We start from the raw sequence: 24,034 nt of genomic DNA, 5'->3' as shown, positions 1-24,034 counted from the left end.
ACTTCCTCCAGCCTTTAATCCTGACTTTTAAAATATTGCTTATATCTGCCCTGGAACCCTGCACCACCCCCAAACTACTCCTTAAAATGCATGGCTCTGGAAGAATATTTGGGGGCATGAGGTTGCAAAATCTTTGCAGGTGATTTGTGAATACACACAAATCATTTATTTGAATAGCGCTCTTCAGAACTGAAACTTGCGCCACCCTTTGTACTCGTCTCCAAGTCCTTGAAATGCAACGAGAGCCTGCTGCGTTCACTTCAGACGCTCCAGTGAACGGGCGGTTGATGAGGTGTGTAAACAGATGCACCAAGTCCCTGGATGGTTTTCTGTCGTATTCATCTGACAGTCACGGTAAGGGTGCAGAAGTTCCTTTTACTTAAGTGCGGGAGTGGGCTGAGCCTATAATGATTCCTTATGGGAATACAGGATGAACATACACGCTCTTAGCACTTTAGGGCTGTCTTACCAATGCGTGGTTGATCAAAGTGCTCACTCAGGACATACACTGCGACAAAACGGATTTATGATGGTGGCTTGTTAATGTCTTACCGACTGCCATGAAGGAACTTTCTATGCATCTGTTTATAAACCACACCAAGATATGTGGAAACATTTGTACAGGTTTTAATTCTTGCCCAACACTAGACTTTTGCTAATTTTAACAATTAATAGGTTAATAAATGTGCCTTTTTAAGAATTGAAGGGGTTGTTTTTAAGGTTTGAATATATTGCAGCACATAATCAAAGCACTCGATTGCAACACATTCCATGTATTGTATACAAAAATGCGTTAGGCATAGATTTGTGTTATAGTATGCCGCTAATTGCAAAAATACCTTCTCTGTTTGCGCCCAGTAAATGCCTTTGACCAATACATGAGAGAAATCATAGAGAAATTCATGTTTTGTTATAATTTTATCTATTCCATGTCTCTTTTAAGAATATACCAATGCTAGGATGTAGGTGGCTTGTCCTTTGACACCAACTCATCAAAGGATGATGCAAACGATACGTTTGTTCATGCTCTACTGCGTTATTACTTTCACTAATCAGTGGTAAATCATACTACGAAGCCAGCTCACAATATTGCCGATGTTCGTCCCAAATAGTTTGGCCCTGTCGTCAACACGTCCCCTTGTGAAATCAGCGGTTGACCCCGCCCAGTGCGCGATAGCTTCCCTTGTAGTAGCCTTGGCCGGGGCCCTCTCCAAAGCCTCAAGTGCTGCAAGCGCAGCCCGTGCCTTGGCCGTCTTTTTGTACGTGCCGGCACCCTGGAACTTTTGCCCGTCAACTTCCACCTCCATCACAAAGTGACTGCTGCCATTGCTGTGCCTCTCCGAGATGAGTCTATACTTCAGACCACGCCTCTTGTCGTTGAGTTTCGTCACTGGGCTCTTGGCAAGACTGGTGACCTTCGCATTCACTGTGGCAGACCCTTCTAAAGCGGGCGAGGCTGCAGAGCCAGAGGTGTCTTCATTCTCTACTTCAGGAGCCAGGGCTTGCAAAACATTTAGCGCTAAGTTGTATTTGGCGGCTTTTTTGGAAGACCCAGTACCTTGAAATGCATTCCCATCAACCTCCACTGCAAATCTAAAAACGGGTGCGTGGTCCGGGCCCGCCCTGGTAAGCTCTCTGTAGTGGAGGCCTGGCTTTAGCAGGTTCAGTCTCATGAGATCATTTGTTCCTTTCGGATTGGTATGTTTGTGAATTTTCTTTTTCTTCTTCACATGCGCCTGCTCTGTTACTTCCCTTGGGCGCTTAAGTGTACCAAGAGTGAAGGTGACGCTTGGAGGAATCTGTGTGGTGTAATTAAAACCTTGACGGGTGCAAGGTGTTTTAGAAGGAAGTTTCTCGAAGGTCAGTCTGTTTGTTCCTAAAATGCAGTTAATTTGGCCAAACGCTAGAAGACGCAGAGCATGCTGGGCGCTCATAGTTATGTCTTCCCTTTGTCCCATGTCAAGATGACCAATGGCGTCAGTTACCTTTTCCTCGCAGGGATCATGGAGCCCAGGACCTCCAGGCATGAGGAATCCCGATGCAAGGCATTCAATCACTCTTCTCAGGGCCTCACCTGCCCCCATCGGTTTTTTGACTGTTCTTATCAACTTCTCAGACAGAAGCTCAAAGGGCCACCCTCTCAGAGGTGCCCAAGCTGGAATACGGGAACAGAGGTGCCTGAGTATAGAAATTACTATAACCCATGATTTTAGTGCACCTGCTCTTTCCTGGAACCATCTGGCACGCCGGATAGCCCTCAAGGCAGCACAGCATTTCTGTCTGAGCAGACTATCATGGGGGTCGCTGGATGACCGCATTATGCTGCCTGTGTCTTCCTCTGTATCTTTTTCAGCCAATGGTGAAGCCATTCTGATGGTCACTGTAAAAGGGGGTTGCATTGTGTTTTTGACTACAATAGCTGCTTCCGGGAGACACGCCATAATTGCGTATCTCTCTTCACTCAAGACATAAAACTGCCCTCTAAGATAGGCAGTTACCTTCTTCAGGAGCCGAACAGTAGGCATATCCCTGCATAGGAGAACCAGTTCAAGATCAATGTCACATTTTTGCAAAAGCCCCTTTGCAACAAGACCCACACGCATGACTCCCAAGAGGGATCTAGTACTTTTTCGTGGTACTTCTGTTTCTCCTTGATGGGCTGTGGACTGATTACCAGGTGCCTGTCTCTCTCCATGGGTGCTAGTCTCATTCAATATTATCTCTGCCTCCTGCCTAAGGACGTACCTTAAACGGGTTTGTGCTTCCGCACTACCCTCACTGTCTGCATCATCTGCTGTGTCTGCACCATCATCCCTTTCTATGCCATGGTCTCTTTCCACAATGCCAGCCTCCTGGCCAACACCAACCTCCATTCTAGTGTTATTCTCCACTTCTGCATCATCTTCAACATTGTCCTCATCTGTATCACCTGCTTCTTCGGTATCCTCTTCTTCTGTGTCATATTCCATTTCTGCATCATCTCCTAACTCTGCCTCGTCTTCTACTTCGGTACCCTCTTCTGCATTTGTGCCATCTCCTTCCTCTTCATCACTTTCTACGCCATTCTCTCTATCTACAACTTCCCCCACCACTGCATCGATCTCCCCCGCTGCTTCCTCTTCTTCGTCTGCCCTCAGCTCTCCCGCTTCGTCATTAATTTGCTGTGAGTCATCCTCCCTAGGTGTACCACCATCTTGGACTGTTTCTTGAAGAACAGCCAGCTCTGACTGCTCCATGTCAGACACACCTTGGAGAGCTTCTTCTGTGAGTAAAAGCATATCTTGAATAACCTGCAGTTGCTCCTTGGTCGGGTACAAGACAGAGTACATGCCCATGATCTGGCAGCTGTCGTTTTTGAAAAGATGCATTGTTTCTAGCAACCCAATGGGGCGATTCCTAGCCTTCGCAGGGTATGATGCGGTGTCCGTTGTTTCCCAAGCTATGGCCCAGACAAACTTTTTTACCCATGTCTAAATAAAACACTCTGATGTGTTGAGAAGGCCAATGATCCAGATCCTGAAGGCTGGGTACAATCTGTGTGGTCCAGTCCTCTTATAAAATAACCCCTAGGAAATAACATGGCAGCTTAGTGGCAGCTAGCTGGATCACAGAGCCACCTTTGTGACATCACCAACACTCATGCAGGTGGGACGAGATTAAATGGCCTGCCCAATGCTGTTCTTGTTTGTATCAAGCTATGTATGTGCAACGCTATGGAAGGCGTCGCTTAGCTTTTGGCAAATATTTTGGCTAGGTGGACCACTTTTTTTTTTTTCTTAATTTCACTCCATGTTACTTCTTTTCCAATGTGGTACTTAATACATTTTAAATGTAACTCCTGGGATATCATTGCCGTTCTCGTTTTGTTTGCAGTTCTTGCAGGATTTTAAACAGACCAAACTTTTCCATTGTTGCGCTCGCAACCTGAGACCTTTGGGGCATGGATGAGTAGTCCTCTCTGTTATCTCCTTGAGTAGCGCAATCATACTTCACAACTCACTACATGCCGTTATGATCACATGTATCCAGCCCAGGCTTTGCATTCAACAGCAGTTTGCATGCTTGGCCATGTTATGTGTTTACCATTACAAATATGGGCCCCCAAGTTCCAACATGTAAAGTGACTTTAAATAAAAAGCCAGGACTGGAGACAGGTGTTTGTGATGACTGGAGACCGTTGGAAACTGGATGCAGGGATCATCCCAGATTTGTCTATCATTGCATTTTACAGGGGTGCATCAATCAATAAGGGGCCGCGCTGCTCTCTGTGCCTATGCTATGCTCTAAGGGCCAGACTTACGTATATCCTCAAGCAGTGTCTTAGCTTTGGCAGAGAGCTGTCCATGGGTCTTCCCACACTCGGTGCCCGTCCATCATTCAATTTGCTGGTGCTTAGAACAAACAATAGCAAACATTTTCTGGTAAAAGGTATTTTGCAGTTTAGGTATAACTTACTTTGCAGCTGGCATCAACCCCTCCTATTCCATACTGCACGTTTGTCTTTCACATGTGCAGTGCTTCTCCTGCTGGGCTTGAAATTGAGGGAGAGCTATTTAGCTCCTGCTTCTAGCCTAGGAGAGCCTGGTTAGCTTGAAAGCAACAGCTACTAGTAGATACTTTTGGCTCCCTAGGCAATTTCTGTCTTACAAACATGCACATTAACTTTAATATTTGAGAATGCTACTATAGAAGAATTATGACACATCTAGTACACATTTAAACACAATGAATCAAACATGATATGCACATAGTTAAGATTCATTCGTGCTGCATACTCACTCCTGGTTCCCAGCGGTAGCTCCTGCCTCCTTGGTGATTTGGCGATGTCTGACACCCAGGAGCTGGTTTTAGCTCCGGCTCATCGAATCTCAATTTCGAACCCTGTCCTGGTGCACATCTGTGCAATACAGTTGAACTATGGTGGCGCCTTTGACTACAGAAATACTCTCGCTAAGTTAAACACAACTTCTGGGATTTGTCCTCTCTTCTCTGTCTCAAGCCATGATTATTTAACACAGTAGCCAAAAGCACGCTTTTCTCTCTGTTTGAACACAGCTGTAAATAACAGCCGGCTATACGAGAAACACAAAGTTGGGGGGGGTCTTTATAAGGCTTGGATGGGGGCAATTAAATTTGCATTTGCTGTGCTATGTGAAGAGTACCACTGAACATTGCTTTTCTTTGCACTGTTAGCACCTTGACTGCACTCCAAACCCCATAAGCAGTGAGAAGTTCAACAGTCAGGCAATCCGGCCTTTGTACCATCCTCGGTTCAGGTCACTTTTTCCACCATTATTTCTTTCATTAACAATTGGACCCCTATATCCGCATTCTTTAGCTTGCACATTTTTAACCCGTTTCACCTTATTTAGAATTGCATCAGTTTCATCTACGTTTTTTTCTTAGTTGCATGCACGACCCAGGGATCGAAACTCAGATTGGATAAGCAGGAGCTAAAAGCAGCTCCTGGGTATCGAGCATTAACCAGTGACCAGGAGCTACCACTGTGGAACGACGAGCTAGTAGATAGTGTTACGCATACCTAATTTCCACATAAGATGCAAACATATCATTTTCTCCATTATTTAGGACCCCATATGCTTTAAATGTCAAATGGTTTTGTCCTAATGTCTATAGATTGTCCCAAACACACAGAGTAAAATTCACATAGGTATATCTGTTCAGTTTCAGTCGACCTGGGGAGCCAAAAATAGCTCCTAGTAGCTGTTGATGTCAAGCTAACCAGGCTCTTCTAGGCTGCAAGCAGCACCTAAATAGCTGCCAACTCTCTGAATTCTATCCCTGATGACCTCTACTAGAGCATATTATTATTGTTATTATTATTATTTAATTTGTATAAAGCGCCACATGCCCATGGGCCTCAGGGTGCACAAAAACAGAAAGACATGTACAAGGCAGTAAAGGGGGTCAGTGCCGAGAGAGGAGACTGCTGCCAAAAGTAGCTCTTCAGCATGGTTTTTGAACAGGTGTTGCGTAACATGTTTTTGAAGAGACTGATTGTGCCTGCTGGCCTTATACACCCAGGGAGAGCATTGCAAGATGGAGGAGCCTGAACATCAACGATTGTGCCGCCAAACCTGACAAGCATGTACCTTGGTTAGGCCGGTTTCTTCACCTTCGTCTGATCCTTAGGGTATTTTGGGGCTGTATATAAAACAGTGCCAGGATATTGTGGGTCATCCAATGTCTTATTGGAAGCCAGTGCAGTTTCCCTTCTGGCGTCAGATGCATGGTTCCATCTTGATAGACCGTGAATGGCGCGAACTGCGCCATTTTGAGAGACCTGAAGAGAGTGCAAATTGGCTTGAAAGGTACCAGCCAGCAGACTGTTGAAATAGTCCAAGCTCCAGTTCACTAAGGCGGTGGCTAGCCGAGAACAGCTGCTGGCTGAGACGAAAGGTCATATCTGGTTAATACGCTTTGTTGTGTAGCCACAAGAAGAGCAGGTGTGTGAGAATTGGGTTTTCATAGTAAGTTCAGCCTCTATGAATGCACCAAGTGTCTTCACACTCTTGGCTACACTGATGGTGATGCCAGCAATGCTGAAGCTACCATATGCTGGATTATGTTTCTTCAGCCACGGACTTGAAGCCATGATCAAGAGCTCTGTTTTGTCTCTGAGGGCTAGTGGGTTATCAGCCATACACTTCTGAACTGCATCATACACTTTGTTGATGGTGCCTGAATCCTGTACATAATCACCAGTAAGCTCGAGGACGACCTGGGTGTCGTTGGCATAGTTGCTATAATGCACACGTGATGTATATATTGAAGAGTGTTGGAGAAATACACGAGCCCTGTGGGACACCGCAATTCTGGGCAGTAGGTGTGGAACTTGCATCACCGACTGCCACTCTAACAGTGCGTGGCCCAGGAAAGGATGTAATCCATCGAGCCGCCACATCTGAGCAGTCTAGCCTGGTCCCTTAGTCTGCTCACCAAAAAGGAGTGCTTGACCAGATCAAAGGCCGCAGAGAGATCTAACAGCATCAGCAGGGCAGGATGTCCCCTGTCCACTATGCTGGCCAAGGTGGATTTAAGATTCAGCGTAGCGGTTTCTGTCCCATGCTTAGCTCTGAAACCTGACTGGCGTGCCCCCAGGATGCCATGTTCTTCAATAAAGCCCTGAATTGTAGGAAAAAGGGCAAGTTTGTGATGGGCCGGTAGTATTTAGCCACTGCTGGGTTCAGGTTACTTTTCCTGAGAAATTGTGTAATCCAGGCCTCTTTAAGGGATAGTGGAACCAGGCCTTCACTAAAGGAAAGTGTAATTAGTCTGGCTATCCAAGGGACAAGTGACTCGAGTGAACCTTTGAGAATATTGGCAGGACAGCTGTCTCCCAGACAAGATGTTGGTTTTTTACCAAGTATAATCTTATAGGTTTCGGCCACAGAACAGTGTGTAAAGTTGAAGATTGCTTTATTAGTATAGGTGCGTTGTCATCGGGAGAGGGAGATGGAGTCACTCTGTGCCCGGTGGTACACCCTTGTAGGTCCCTGATGGTCGGTATATTGGCACGGCTTGTGGACCTTTGCAGATGACTGGGATCGTTTCTCGATTTTGTGCTGTGGCAACCTTGTGACTTTTAGAGTATTTTTCTAGATGCTGACCATTGAGCACTTTGAGAATTAAGAAATAGGAGACTGGCTGGATACAATGTACTGGAAGGGCGACTGCGAGCCTTAACATTTATATATTTACATTCTCTGGCCATTGATGTGTGCAAGATTCTCGGAGTCGAATTGGTCCCTGATGTTTTATGGAATTACCTATTTTCGAGGTCCCAATTGAATTGACGAAGACTATCATAACTGATGTGTGATACGGGAATAAATTTACATGCATTGTAGATTGTTAGCCTGGAATTGCGCTTGAAGTTTGTTGCATCGAAGCTACATATTTCTGCAATCTCAGACCTGAGCGCTCTCTTCTATTGAAGCTTGTGGAATTGGGGTGTTGAGTGTACTATTGTCCACCTCCACGTTACATTTGACTTCTATTATCGCTAAGGAAGGTCCTCCATTCACAGGACTATGGTCTGAAACATGTAGGGTTAGGTTGATGCAATCAGGTCATTATATAGATATATGTTTTATGTGTTGACGTTAGTAAGTGTGGTCACAAGGGCCATTTATATTTGAGAATTGTTTTTAGGTGCAATTAGCTTGTACCTTGTATAAATGTGTTTGGGGCTATGTGTCATGTGTATGTCATTGTGATTTGGTTCAAGCCGAAATGTTGGTATATGTTTTTTAATTGCTATTGATCATGAAATAATAAAAATAAAAAAGTATAATTTTTTGTACTTAGATTTGGTGTACTGCATCTCCAGTCCTCTCCTCCCTGTCAAAAGAATGTGTGCTTAACCCCACCTGGGTTTTTGTTCTACCTTTTTGTGTATGATGTGGTCTGTATATGGGAAAGAATTTTAGAAGATAATTAATTGTGAATGGCCTGGCACCATGCTGAATCTTTAGTATGATCATGCAAGGCATACAATAAGCATTCTTGCATAGCAATTTGCTATGCTATTCTGTAGGTTTGCTAATTAAATTGACATTTGTGTAGCAGAGCTAGCTATTTAAATTACCCTATTCATTGAAAGCACAGCTCACCCTGCATTCCTCTCGACCTCAGGGCTCTCTCCACCCTCTTGTTTTCCTGTTCACTGCATTTTCAAAGGGGCTAATGGAGAGAGTGTGCAGCAGTAATCATTTGCTCTTAAAAGTGCCAAAGACTTGTGTGGGAGTGCTAGGCATGAAAAGCTATCTCCTTTTCAAATAATTGCAAACCAGTGTCCATTCATGCAGCAAACCCTTACATTTTACAGACTCATTACAGACTCATGTCACTGATGTCTTACTTCAGTGGTCCACATAAATGTTGCTCATTTTATGTCTTCAGTACAAATAGCTTCCGGTGACATCAGAAATATTAGTACAACATTGGTAATCAAAAAGGTTTGTTTGCTAAACAAAAATATTTTAATTTGCAGACTCTGCTAATCAATTTTTGAAAACGAATTTATACCATGTCATGGTTAATGGCTGGGTTATCCTCAAATTCAGTGAGGATTTTAAAAAGTTTGATTGAGCTTGAACGAGCATTCACAATTCTGGTTTTAAGGTAGGCTGATTTAGCTTCAGTAATGGCTGTTTTAAATTCTTTCAGTGCCAGTTTATAGACGCTGAGAGATTGGGGCCATTCCATTTTGAGAGATCTTTTGGTACGTCTAAGTAAGATGATGTCATTATTGTACATGTGTTCTTATGGGTCTCTGTTTTAATCTTTTCAACTTTCACACAAGCAAGAGTTTTTATAACAGAGCTAATAGTGGCTGTGAGATGTGTCACCAGGTTGGATGAATTGGTGAGACTGTCCATAGACTGTAGCCTGGACGACAGCAATTCAGATAGTTTAGCAGGTGTAACATTTTTACAGTTCCTAGTTTTCTTTTCGATTCTGGGCAAAGAATCAATTCTGGGGGGTGATGCCAGTAACTGAGCATGTACATTCACTAAATAGTGATCGGACCATGGGCCTGGGTTGACTTAAATATCAGAGAGGTACATTAAGTGTGTTATGACCCAATCCATTGTGTGTCTCTGGATGTGTGTGAGACCTTTGACTTATTGTGAATATCCAATGATTTGCAGGGCCTTAATTAAGGAAGAACCTTGCCTATCGAGTGGGCCTTCATCCCATAGGTCCAGATCTCTGAGAATGATCAGAGGAGTCTTGGCATTGATACTATGATTAAGAAGTTTGAGAAATTGCTCCTCGAACTGAGGCATATCCCTTGGCGCTCTGTAGATGACCAAGACACTCAGGGAAACTTTAGCATTGATTTACATTTTTATGAACAGGGTTTCTCAGCCCTCGGAGCTAGGATGAGTGACCAGATGGCAGTCAAGCTGTTTTTTAAACATGAGGGCCACTCCACTCTTTTGGCCTGCACGGTCTGCACGAAGGATCAGAATCAGGTAGAAGGGATAATGTGTCAATAATGGCTATAAACCCATTGAGCCAGGTTTCAGTGATTGCCAGCACATCTGGGGCAAACTCAGACAGATGGTCTGCTCCACCCCATGTTTCAAAACAGAACAGGTGTTCAGGAGGGAAAGGGACAGCAAGACCCCTGATGAGGATGTATGTAATACCGCCATATGTGTACTGGCAGGAAGGGTCAAGGCTTTGTTTGAAGTTGTCTGAAAGACATCCATAACAGCCCAATGGCCACCTTTGTGTGATGTGACTTCCCTTAGTATTGATAAAATTATTTTTTTGTATTGTGTGACACCTGCTCTGTCGCTTCTCATCCGTATTAAATCCTCAATGGGTCTCTGGCCTATACTGCTCTTTATTAAGCATGATAGAAGCCTTCCCAGATTCTGCGCTGTTCCATGTTCAGGTATCATAACATTCTGGCTAAAAAGGTAATTTCCCTGCAGGCCACGTTGTTGCATATATCAGCTTCTCTTGAAATTCTTGGAAATTGTTTCTTGTCTTTCGGAATCTCATATTTTTCTCCTCCTTCACATTCCTAGTTTCTTTGTGGTTAGCCTGTAGACTATTTCCTTCTTTAAAAAAAGAGAGAGTGCCATTGTAGGCCCTGAAACCGGGACTGGCATTCCACTCTAGGAATTATTAAATGTAATCCACAAAATAGGTGGAAAAGATAGATGTGAAAGTGTGTCTTCCCTAAAGGTGAACCAACATAAAAACCTTGTTAAAGGGACGTTATGGTTACAAGTAAAATAAAAAAATAAAAAGAAATTCACCAGTTATGGTAAGCTATGCAACCATAATTTGCTCCACCACCATGCACTGCTAATACTAACACCCTGGACATCATAGATGACATCATAAATGGCATCATTGATGACATCACTGAGGACATCACATATATGGGCCAGTTGTTTTTGTTCAGTGACAGTGAGAATTGTAAAATTTTAAAGGTGCTGTATATCTAGACATTTACCTAGTCATGTTCTTACGGTACTATGCACTAATTACTCACTAGGTTTTTGCGCTTATCTTGCAGTATATTTATAAACAAGAAACGTCACAGTAAATCATACGTGTCGGTTGACCAAGCGCAACCAATACATTACCGAATATAAGATTTACTGTGACATTACTTGTTTATCAATATACTGGAAGGTAAGCGCACAAACCTAGTGACCAATTAGTTCATATTTTCAAATTGTTGAGGCAAGGGGGAGGGTCTCTGCTCCATAAACGTTTTGCAGCTATCAAACTTTAATAATAACAAAGGGTATCACATACTATTTACCCGAGCATGCAGCTAATCAGCCAACCCTCAATTTGTCTACACGTTCTTAAGGTACTTTCCTTAGGGTTTGGCCTGAGCTAATGGTGCACATACATGGAACAGTAATCAGTCCCCAAACACATAATTCATTTTTATACATGATGATGACCTCTAATCATATTGTCATCTTTGGGTGCTGGTGTGTTTTTCCTCCTAACTACAGTTTTCCTGGATGTGCCTCAGATTTGTATGCATTGGTGCTCTTCTTATGTATATTTTGTACTAACACATGTGTAGTAATTCTTGTATTGTTTGCTGTTAATTCCAGGTTTATCATTAGTCAAGATTCTGATAGGCTTCAATTTATGATTGCACTGGCCAATATTACCAGATTAAAAATACTGTACTTCAAAGGTCCATGGTTTAGACATTGCCTATGTGCATGTATTATATTGCTGTATTAACAGCACTTCAGTATATCATTTCATTTTGAATAAGTACATTTTTTGATACATGGAGTAGTTCATGAGAGGTCTCCCGATCACCCTTCATATGTTGCTAGCAAAATTTTAAACAGAACCCGTTGTAGGGACTTTTCATTAGAATTGACATGATATGTGATGTCATCAGTTATGTCATAAATAATGCCATTTGTGATGTCATCTTTGATGTCCTGGGTGTTAGTTTTAGCAGTGCATGGTGGTGGCATGTATTATGGTTCCATAACTTACCATAACTGCCGGATTTTGTGGATTTTTCGATTTTACTTGAAACCATAAGGTCCCTTTAACAAAGATTTTTCTCTGAATTTCATCGGTTTTTATTAGTGCAATGTAACCAAAATGTCCCTTTAACAATGTTTTTTCACTGAATTTCAATGGTTTTTGTAAGTCAAAATGTTTCAAAATGCTACATCACTGTATGGAAGTTGTTAATAATTCCAGAATATATATGAAAGTACAATAAACATGCTTTACATGAAAATATTATTCCACCCACCATCCAGCAGTTTCAAAGTCTGTGGACTAGACCTTGTGTCCGCTTCGCAGACTTATTTAAATTACATTTTCATCCACTCTAGGGACTTTCAAGTGAAAACTGTGCCATTCCTCCGCTCCCAGTACCATTCTAACTTTGTTTCTAAACTTTTTACAACTTTTCCAGGCCTTAATTGCGACTCGCTGTTTGTGAGCATTGCAATCCATGGAGAGTTCCTACAAGGGGACCCACCCATTTCTTTTAGTCATTCACTATCTGACAGAGCTTGACATAGCCCCTTGTTGCAGTGGGAGCTTAGACCTGCATATTTGTGGAAAAATGTTATCTGCTATGGGCATCTGCTATGTTTGTGCTTTCCCTCCTGCTTGATAGATCTGTGTGTATGAGCCCCTGACAGAATGTTGGTGTGGAATGTTATGGATGAACTGTGTCTGGGTGTTCCACAAAGTCAGTTGGGGCCTGGGCTTAGATGATGAGGGGGCCGGTGGATGTCTCTCCCTCCTTGTATACTTAATCTATTTACCTCATGTATACTTACATCCTGTGTCAACCTAATAAAGTCCTGATATACCTACGTGCAGTCTGACACACTCATTGACCCAAGACAATAACTTAACATGGGCGACGAGGATTGTTGGAGAACTTTGAGGTCGTGTGTTGAAGGAACAGGAGAAAAGAAAGAGGGAGCAAAGAAAAGGTGCACCAGGAAAGAAGAAAAGGAAGCTGAGTGCCAGAGAAGACATCCACCGGCCACCCCAAGCTGTCCCGTGGCCATAAGGTGAGCGCGCCCCATATGCCAGAGCCGGCAACAGTCTGCACCAAATGGTACCCCTGGGGGGCTGGCCTGCACCTTAAGGGACAGTGAACTGGAGCGGACCCATACGGTTGCAATTTTAGCCCCGTTGGAAGGCGTAATGGCGTGGATGCTTTCCCCCGAGACAACCCTCAGATGTTACCTTTTCCCCCTTTGTCACCCCTGCAATCTCTGAATAACCAACTGCCTAATGTCATCTGACATTGGATGGCTCTACATTGCCTCACGCGCAACCTTTCAAAGATGGAAGAACTCCTTCTCCCACCCTCTAATGTCAACCTCACTCGCCCCTCTCCTATCTCCCCCGCCTCGGACCTCCATAGCCTCCTATGGGTTACAACCTTTGGAGTCTCTTTGGCAGCCTCCTGAAACTCTTCCACTTCATCATGGCCACTGTCACTGCAGCCAGAGCCAACTTCTTGAACATTCGAAAAATCTACTCGCACACCATTCAATTGAAACCCTTATCTCTACTCTCATGCTCGGAAAAATGTGATTAATGCACTAGCCTGGCCCAACTCCTGGTATACCCCCCTATATGTTTGTTCCCATTCAGCAAGTCCTCAGTTTCACACGTGCACCCTTTTCAATATACCCTGATCCTCTGCCACCTTTCCCCACCCCTGTTACAATGCTGGATGGCTTTCCACACAAATAAAATGTATCCCTCTTTATTACTATGATAATTATTCTTTTATAACGTGCTTAATAACGGAGACCAGTTTCTAAGTCTTTAAATTCCTGCTACTCATCTACAATGCCATCCATGGTCTTGCCCCCAAATGCCTCATTGAATACATATCACTGCACTCTCCATATCAAACTCTTCGCTCCTCATCCCTTAAGAACCTCAGTCCTCTGCCTTCCCTTGTGCCTCCTCCCACTTTCGCTCTTTTTCCCTACCACCCCATTCCACTGGAATGCTGTCCCCGCAGCCACCAAAACCATATTTTCAGTAGATCTCTTCCAAACAAGGTACAGGCCCCTATCGGCTAGTGATGTAAGGTGCCTCTCAAACCACATTTAACTATGTTTAGTACATACAAAGAATATGCAAAGTTTTCTCGTAAAAGGGATGGTTGTTGTTCTTATCTAGAAATATTTCCCTGTAATACCGCACGCATGTATTTCATGCGATTCAAAAGGAATCAATTCCACACGCTAGAAAGAACAAAGGTATTGGGGGTATCCAAGTATTGACTGTCAGACTACGAAATGTCGGTTCCCAAATTGTTTTGAACCTAATGAAACTCTAAAGCATCTCATAATGGAATGTCCTTATTTTAGAGATACTAGAACCACCTTGTTGATGCGATTTGTGAATATTGACTATATCGATTGTATGGAATCACTATGGAATCGGATGAGGCAAGGACAAGGGAGAGCACTAATCTTTGCCTTAGTGGCCTTTTTAAAGTTTATTGAAAAGGAAATATCCCTATTGTAGCTACTTCTTTTTTATGTTATCACTTGTATAGGGGGAGCTCACTGATACGTTCTAGGATCTGTTAGTTTCCTTTTGAAATGTTTAGTTAGGAATGAATGTAATTTTATGTTTTAATGTGTTATTGGAAAGATTGTGCATTTTGTTTTGTGAAATTTAGACATTTTGCTTATTTATTTGAAATGGATTTTTTTTGTAAAGGTTTGTAATAACCCAAAACAAATTTAGAAAACATAAAGAAAGGGAACCCTTATTGTATTAGGACTTGGGGCAGGAAGTACTTATATAACAAGAAGTGTCCTAATAATACAAATCGAAATCCACCTATTTTTGTGTTACTGTTTGCACCATGTATAGCAATTAATGCCCACTTTTTTTTATTTTAGTCAAATAGACTTTGCAAAAGTCTAGTGGTAATTATACTTTTTTTAACACTCTTTTAGAGGGTTCAAACATCACCTGCTTTTTCTTTTTTATTCACAATGATTTTTCAGTAGATTCTATTGTCATCATGACATACAATTATTTTCTCGTCATGTTCATTTTTTCAATAGATTCTATGGCACCTTCGTGTTGTACGGCTTACTCAATTTACAAAAATATATATACAAATATACAGGGAGAGGATATAAAGCACCCAACATTAAGTGCAAGTCCGCCGCATTCATTTGTTCAAGTCACATAGACACAACAAAGGAAAGGAAACAGGTACATGGATTCTGTACGGGATCGGTAGGTGAACCCCTACACAAGTTAGATGAACCAATACCTCTTGTATTCTTGACTTTTTACAAATGACTTATATACATAATAAATACGCAAAGCATTACCAATGTCCAGATATTCACATATATGCAGTGTGCTCTTGGTTTCTATTAGAACCTATTCCAACCAAGTGTATGTGCAACCCATGTGTTTATATTGAGTATAATGAGTATGGTTTGCTAGGGATTAATAGGGATTACTAATTCATCCCAGGGATTCCTAGATTGTTCCTATAAAGCAAACACGTTGTCCTGTCCTGCTCTTGACACTTAGTTATTAGAACAGTCAGTTAACCAATCCTTAGTCAAAGTGTCCTGCTCATCATCTTTAGTTACTGAACCAATCCTTAGTCGACGTCACTACTGGTTAGGCGCTTGCAGTGTCCCTGATGCCTTTAGATGTTTCAGCAGGATATATTGAGTAGGTCTGCCTTCTTCTGGAACAGGATTGGGGCACCCCTAGCGTGGGACACCAGATACTTCATTAGTGAGTGGCTGGATGCTGATAGCGTGAGTTAAAACATAAGACTATTAGAACAGGGCCACTAAGTGGCCTCAAAAAGATCACTGACCTTGTAAATGCTCACCCATCCACAGGGGGTGAGATGGGGGAAGTACACTCAAGTGTAGGTTCTAGAATATAGGACTGAGCGTGGTTTAGTGCTTCTATCCATGAGGAGCAACATGGTATGTAGCTAGCCTCTCAAACCACCCCACTCTCCTACCCTAACCATGCCCAACCCATCTGTGACAAACTGACTTCTGCTCTGCAGGAGTAAGAGGATGAGTAAAGCTAAAAGCTCCCACTCAGCCCTCACACCTCTACAAAACAAGAGCCAACACAATCATAAAGGTAAAATAGGCAGAGCTAAAGGATATACCTCCTTTGTCTTTTATGGTAACGTGAGTCAAGTGAAGGCTATTTTCTCAAGAAGGGTATGAATGTGGTTCAGTAGCAACCCCAAAAGCGAAGTATAATAGTCCAAAATAAAGGAATGTCCATTCAAGGTTGTACTGTCCGGAAAAAGGAACTCCCCATTCCCATTCGAGTCCCATTGGACTTAATGGGAATGGGGAAGACGGTAGCAACGGCACCACCCGTAATGGTGCCAGTGCTACCGCTAAAGTCTGCGGGCAGGTGCCGTTCCACCCGCCAGGTCGGACCTGGCAAGCGGGACGGCACCCGCCCACAGAACTCAGAGTGTGCCAGTCCTGGGCCAGAGATATGTTTTAAAAAACTTTCTACCGGTTTTACGCATGGTTTGAAATCATGTTTTACCAGTCTTGGATATTGCAACATTACTCCTGAACGTCCTATAAAGGACACATCCTATTTTTAGTAGGAATACATCTCGGGCTCTGATTTGTCCAAAACCCTTCAGAAAATATAAGATCCATTAACTACTGTTATTGAAAGTACAGCACAAATCCACAGCAGCGAAAGCATTGAATAGTCTTTTACACTTAAGTGTAACATTTCTTTTTTTAGTTTTGTGTTTATTGATTTTAAAAGCATTAAGAGAAACTTGCAGTGACACAATACGGACAAGAGATAAATAGCCATCAAGGAAGGGAGCACATTAAAAATATCAAATTTCACATTTGCCCCGCCACCAGTGCCAAGGTCTTGCCCAGTGTGCCCCTCAGTGATGTGCCCTAACCAAATGCACCTCTTACTGACCAGTTTTGCCCCATTTTCTCCCACTGTACCCAGTTTTGCCCCAATGTGTCGCTCAGCGCTACCCTGCCCCAGTGTACCCTCCAATGCCCATTTCTGACCTATTTTGTTCTGCAGTAAACAATTCTGTCCCATTTTGCCCCCAGTGCCAGGGTTTGTCCCTATAACCCCTCCCCCCACCAGTGCCACGTTCTGCCCAAATTACACATCAGTGCAGAGTTATCCCCCAATGTTCCCCTCAGTGCCACATTCTGCCTCACTTCCCTTCTCCCTGCCCAGTTGTGCCCAATTTTACCCTCAGTGCCACTTTGTTCACCAGCATCACTCTCACTGCCTTAACATTATTTCTCCCCTAAAATAGCCTACTCACCAAAACCCATGTAAGCACCCTAGCCCCCCACTTCACACTCATATATGATCATAAACATTACACAGAAATACATCTTTAAAAAAATACCCTCCTGCCATGTTCCTTGGCTCTGCTCCTCTGGGCTCATGCAGTTCCGTTCAAGGTTCGAAATGGGGATCAGGAAACGGGAGAGAAGTTAATTTACTGATTTTAACACTGAGCACCACCCCCATAATCCCATAGGTCACAGCAGCTCGAATTTGGAGCCCCACATGCTCATTTTTGTGCATGCTGGTACTCCAAACCTGACACGCGTGTGCCCACATATGAGCCGGAGCTCTGAACCAGGGCTTAGAGCCATCAGGAATGCAGTATCTTCAGACCCACATCTAGGGCAGCCCCCCATCTCTCATAGAGATCTGTGGGGAAATACATACCTGAAGAAACCAGGTGGCGTGTCATGCAGAGCCGTCTGCGTCAGGTTTGACCTCTGCATAATGGAGGAACACCGCCCAAATGCCCATTATGCATTGCCCCTCATTGCTCACTTTTCCGACCCCAGAATGTGGAGCAGATTCAGGCATGCTTGACATGTGGAAAACTCTGCCCCAGACCTACAAGGGCGCAGGTCATCCATGATAATACCCACTTGTGCTGGCTTTAGAAGGATGAAAGATGGAGTCAACCTTACCCTGATTTAAACCTGTTGGATGCAGATCTCTGCCGCAGGTGCATTAACCCACCTATACATCTTAGTGTATAGATGAATGTGCTTTGTTATCTGGAAAACTTTCAGAAGTCTGCTGTGATGAACTGACAGTGATTTTATTTGGTGACATTGGAAGAGCTGCTTTTGTCTGATTCATTTTGAAGTACCTACGGTCTCTGATTCATTTTGAAGTACCTACGGTCAGTTGCAGGCTAGAACTTAAACAAGAGATCATTCAGGGTCCCTCATTGTTTAACCCTACAGGTGGATCACACATTTTTACAATAAATCCTTGATTGAGAACTTGATTGAACTTAAAAAGAAGTGTTTTAGGACTGAACTCCACAGCCATTATTTAAGGGAATGTCTCAAAGCTAATATCTTCCCCTCTGACCTGGTAGTGCGCAATGACCCAGCCCTTTTTTTAGATGACAGTACCAAACCAACTTCAGCCACATGCAGAATAAATGCAGCCGCAACTTGATGGTCCTTACCATCACTACAGCCCAGAGAGTAAAATCCGAGATGCAACGCAGGCTTGAAGAAGCTGAGAGATTATTTCCATCTAACAGCACTGTCCAAAACGCTAAAGACAAACTAGCAGAGATCAACAAAGAGACAGATGACTTCAGAGCCAGAACCATCTCCAAGAAATACCATAAACTATAAAAAAAAAATAAGACATCTGGGATTTCATGCAGAAAATATCTACCCGTACCTAACAGAATATTAAACAAAACTTCAAAGTGATTCTTTAAGGAACTACCAGGATTACCCTTCTAGGGGTCGCCAAGACCAGCACCATAGATGGGTAACACACATCAGAATTCTGGGTTCCTATTTTCTCTTCATTAAGTTGATCCTACATTATTGTTTGCACTTTTTTTTTTTATCAAGCTGCAGGTTTGTTTTTGTGTTTTGCAATTGTGTGTCTTTCACAATATGTTTGAATTTGTGGATGGAGGTTTTACTGCAATTCATTGTGAATCATTTAAATGTACAAATATATGTCAAATTTTGTATATACGACTCATTAATTAATTTTGATATATTTGTCCTGGCATGGGTACAGATTGACGTCTTTTCAAAAATTGTTTAGTCAAATCAATTTAAGTTGTACACAAATTATTTGCAGGAAATAGTTTCGCTTGTGTTTTCAAACTTTCACAGGTGCCCAGAATTGTTTTTTTAACTCTCCGAATCAACCTCACCTTCACTCTTCCCATCCTACCATCCCTTCTTTCCTACCTTTCACTTCCTCCAGCCTTTAATCCTGACTTTTTAAATATTGCTTATATCTGCCCTGGAACCCTGCACCACCCCCAAACCACCCCTTAAAATGAATGGCTCTGGAAGGATATTTGGGGGCATGAGGTTGCAAAATCTTTGCAGGTGATTTGTGAATACACTCAAATCATTTATTTGAATAGTGCTCTTCAGAACTGAAACTTGCGCCACCCTTTGTACTCGTCTCCAAGTCCTTGAAATGGAACGAGAGCCTGCTGCGTTCACTTCAGACGCTCCAGTGAACGGGCGGTTGATGAGGTGTGTAAACATATGCACCAAGTCCCTGTATGGTTTTCTGTCGTATTCATCTGACAGTCACGGTAAGGGAGCAGAAGTTCCTTTTACTTAACTGCAGGAGTGGGCAGAGCCTATAATGATTCCTTATGGGAATACAGGATGAACATACACGCTCTTAGCACTTAAGGGCTGTCTTACCAATGCGTGGTTGATCAAAGTGCTCACTCAGGACATACACTGCGACAAAACGGATTTATGATGGTGGCTTGTTAATGTCTTACCGACTGCCATGAAGGAACTTTCTATGCATCTGTTTATAAACCACACCAAGATATTTGGAAACATCTGTACAGGTTTTAATTCTTGCCCAACACTAGACTTTTGCTAGTTTTAACAATTAATAGGTTAATAATTATGCCTTTTTAAGCATTGAAGGGGTTGCTTTTAAGGTTTGAATATATTGCAGCAAATAATCAAAGCACTCGATTGCAACACATTCCATGTATTGTATACAAAAATGCGTTAGGCATATATTTGTGTTATAGTATGCCGCTAATTGCAAAAATACCTTCTCCGTTTGCGCCCAGTAAATGCCTTTGACCAATACATGAGAGAAATCATAGAGAAATTCATGTTTTGTTATAATTTTATCTATTCCATGTCTCTTTTAAGAATATACCAATGCTAGGATGTAGGTGGCTTGTCCTTTGACACCAACTCATCAAAGGATGATGCAAACAATACGTTTGTTCATGCTCTATTGCGTTATTACTTTCACTAATCAGTGGTAAATCATACTACGAAGCCAGCTCACAATATTGCCGATGTTCGTCCCAAATAGTTCGGCCCTGTCGTCAACACGTCCCCTTGTGAAATCAGCGGTTGACCCCGCCCAGTGCGCGATAGCTTCCCTTGTAGTAGCCTTGGCCGGGGCCCTCTCCAAAGCCTCAAGTGCTGCAAGCGCAGCCCGCGCCTTGGCCGTCTTTTTGTACGTGCCGGCACCCAGGAACTTTTGCCCGTCAACTTCCACCTCCATCACAAAGTGACTGCTGCCATTGCTGTGCATCTCCGAGATGAGTCTATACTTCAGACCACGCCTCTTGTCATTGAGTTTCGTCACTGGGCTCTTGGCAAGACTGGTGACCTTCGCGTTCACTGTGGCAGACCCTTCTAAAGCGGGCGAGGCTGCAGAGCCAGAGGTGTCTTCATTCTCTACTTCAGGAGCCAGGGCTTGCAAAACATTTAGCACTAAGTTGTATTTGGCGGCTTTTTTGGAAATGCATTCCCATCAACCGCCACTGCAAATCTAAAAACGGGTGCGTGGTCCGGGCCCGCCCTGGTAAGCTCTCTGTAGTGGAGACCTGGCTTTAGCAGGTTCAGTCTCATGAGATCATTCGTTCCTTTCGGATTGGTATGTTTGTGAATTTTCTTTTTCTTCTTCACATGCGCCTGCTCTGTTACTTCCCTTGGGCGCTTAAGTGTACCACGAGTGAAGGTGACGCTTGGAGGAATCTGTGTGGTGTAATTAAAACCTTGACGGGTGCAAGGTGTTTTAGAAGGAAGCTTCTCGAAGGTCAGTCTGTTTGTTCCTAAAATGCAGTTAATTTGGCCAAACGCTAGAAGACGCAGAGCATGCTGGGCACTCATAGTTATGTCTTCCCTTTGTCCCATGTCAAGATGACCAATGGCATCAGTTACCTCTTCCTCGCAGGGATCATGGAGCCCAGGACCTCCAGGCATGAGGAATCCCGATGCAAGGCATTCAATCACTCTTCTCAGGGCCTCACCTGCCCCCATCGGTTTTTTGACTGTTCTTATCAACTTCTCAGACAGAAGCTCAAAGGGCCACCCTCTCAGAGGTGCCCAAGCTGGAATACGGGAACAGAGGTGCCTGAGTATAGAAATTACTATAACCCATGATTTTAGTGCACCTGCTCTTTCCTGGAACCGTCTGGCACGCCGGATAGCCCTCAAGGCAGCACAGCATTTCTGTCTGAGCAGACTATCATAAGGGTCGCTGGATGACCGCATTATGCTGCCTGTGTCTTCCTCTGTATCTTTTTCAGCCAATGGTGAAGCCATTCTGATGGTCACTGTAAAAGGGGGTTGCATTGTGTTTTTGACTACAATAGCTGCTTCCGGGAGACACGCCATAATTGTGTATCTCTCTTCACTCAAGACATAAAACTGCCCTCTAAGATAGGCAGTTACCTTCTTCAGGAGCCGAACAGTAGGCATATCCCTGCATAGGAGAACCAGTTCAAGATCAATGTCACATTTTTGCAAAAGCCCCTTTGCAACAAGACCCACACGCATGACTCCCAAGAGGGATCTAGTACTTTTTCGTGGTACTTCTGTTTCTCCTTGATGGGCTGTGGACCGATTACCAGGTGCCTGTCTCTCTCCATGGGTGCTAGTCTCATTCAATATTATCTCTGCCTCCTGCCTAAGGACGTATCTTAAACGGGTTTGTGCTTCCGCACTACCCTCACTAACTGCATCATCTGCTGTGTCTGCACCATCATCCCTTTCTATGCCATGGTCTCTTTCCACAATGCCCGCGTCCTGGCCAACACCAACCTCCATTCTGTGTTATTCTCCACTTCTGCATCATCTTCAACATTGTCCTCATCTGTATCACCTGCTTCTTCGGTATCCTCTTCTTCTGTGTCATATTCCATTTCTGCATCATCTCCTAACTCTGCCTCGTCTTCTACTTCGGTACCCTCTTCTGCATTTGTGCCATCTCCTTCCTCTTCATCACTTTCTACACCATTCTCTCTATCTACAACTTCCCCCACCACTGCATCGATCTCCCCCGCTGCTTCCTCTTCTTCGTCTGCCCTCGGCTCTCCCGCTTCGTCATTAATTTGCTCTGAGTCATCCTCCCTAGGTGTACCACCATCTTGGACTGTTTCTTGAAGAACAGCCAGCTCTCACTGCTCCATGTCAGACACACCTTGGAGAGCTTCTTCTGTGAGTAAAAGCATATCTTGAATAACCTGCAGTTGCTCCTTGGTCGGGTACAAGACAGAGTACATGCCCATGATCTGGCAGCTGTCGTTTTTGAAAAGATGCATTGTTTCTAGCAACCCAATGGGGCAATTCCTAGCCTTCGCAGGGTATGATGCGGTGTCCGTTGTTTCCCAAGCTATGGCCCAGACAAACTTTTTTACCCATGTCTAAATAAAACACTCTGATGTGTTGAGAAGGCCAATGATCCAGATCCTGAAGGCTGGGTACAATCTGTGTGGTCCAGTCCTCTTATAAAATAACCCCTAGGAAATAACATGGCAGCTTAGTCGCAGCTAGCTGGATCACAGAGCCACCTTTGTGACATCACCAACACTCATGCAGGTGGGACGAGATTAAATGGCCTGCCCAATGCTGTTCTTGTTTGTATCAAGCTATGTATGTGCAACGCTATGGAAGGCGTCGCTTAGCTTTTGCCAAATATTTTGGCTAGGTGGACCACTTTTTTTTTTTCTTAATTTCACTCCATGTTACTTCTTTTCCAATGTGGTACTTAATACATTTTAAATGTAACTTTTGGGATATCATTGCCGTTCTCGTTTTGTTTGCAGTTCTTGCAGGATTTTAAACAGACCAAACTTTTCCATTGTTGCGCTCGCAACCTGAGACCTTTGGGGCATGGATGAGAAGTCCTCTCTGTTATCTCCTTGAGTAGCTAAATCATACTTCACAACTCACTACATGCCGTTATGATCACATGTATCCAGCCCAGGCTTTGCATTAAACAGCAGTTTGCATGCTTGGCCATGTTATGTGTTTATCATTACAAATATGGGCCCACAAGTTCCAACATGTAAAGTGACTTTAAATAAAAAGCCAGGACTGGAGACAGGTGTTTGTGATGACTGGGGACCGTTGGAAACTGGATGCAGGGATCATCCCAGATTTGTCTATCATTGCATTTTACAGGGGTGCATCAATCAATAAGCGGCCACGCTGCTCTCTGTGCCTATGCTATGCTCTAAGGGCCAGACTTACGTATATCCTCAAGCAGTGTCTTAGCTTTGGCAGAGAGCTGTCCCTGGGTCTTCCCACACTCGGTGCCCGTCCATCATTCAATTTGCTGGTGCTTAGAACAAACAATAGCAAACATTTTCTGGTAAAAGGTATTTTGCAGTTTAGGTATAACTTACTTTGCAGCTGGCATCAACCCCTCCTATTCCATACTGCACGTTTGTCTTTCACATGCGCAGTGCTTCTCCTGCTGGGCTTGAAATTGAGGGAGAGCTATTTAGCTCCTGCTTCTAGCCTAGGAGAGCCTGGTTAGCTTGAAAGCAACAGCTACAAGTAGATACTTTTGGCTCCCTAGGCAATTTGTGCCTTACAAACATGCACATTAACTTTAATATTTGAGAATGCTACTATAGAAGAATTATGACACATCTAGTACACATTTAAACACAATGAATCAAACATGATATGCA

General features: G+C 43.4%; 2 pseudogenes; both read right to left on the bottom strand.

The window, feature by feature from the left end:
• Positions 1-1,026: 1,026 nt before the first annotated feature.
• Positions 1,027-3,545, bottom strand: LOC138473738 (interleukin enhancer-binding factor 3 pseudogene; annotated as a pseudogene).
• A 17,280-nt stretch (positions 3,546-20,825) lies between these two features.
• Positions 20,826-22,830, bottom strand: LOC138473185 (interleukin enhancer-binding factor 3 pseudogene; annotated as a pseudogene).
• Between the last annotated feature and the right edge of the window lie 1,204 nt (positions 22,831-24,034).

Source organism: Ambystoma mexicanum, chromosome 8 (genome assembly GCF_040938575.1).
Source record: "Ambystoma mexicanum isolate Mex_15411 chromosome 8, UKY_AmexF1_1, whole genome shotgun sequence".
NCBI lineage: Eukaryota > Metazoa > Chordata > Amphibia > Caudata > Ambystomatidae > Ambystoma > Ambystoma mexicanum.
The sequence above is the reverse complement of the archived record's forward strand: the minus strand, read 5'-3'. Positions and strand labels throughout refer to the sequence as shown.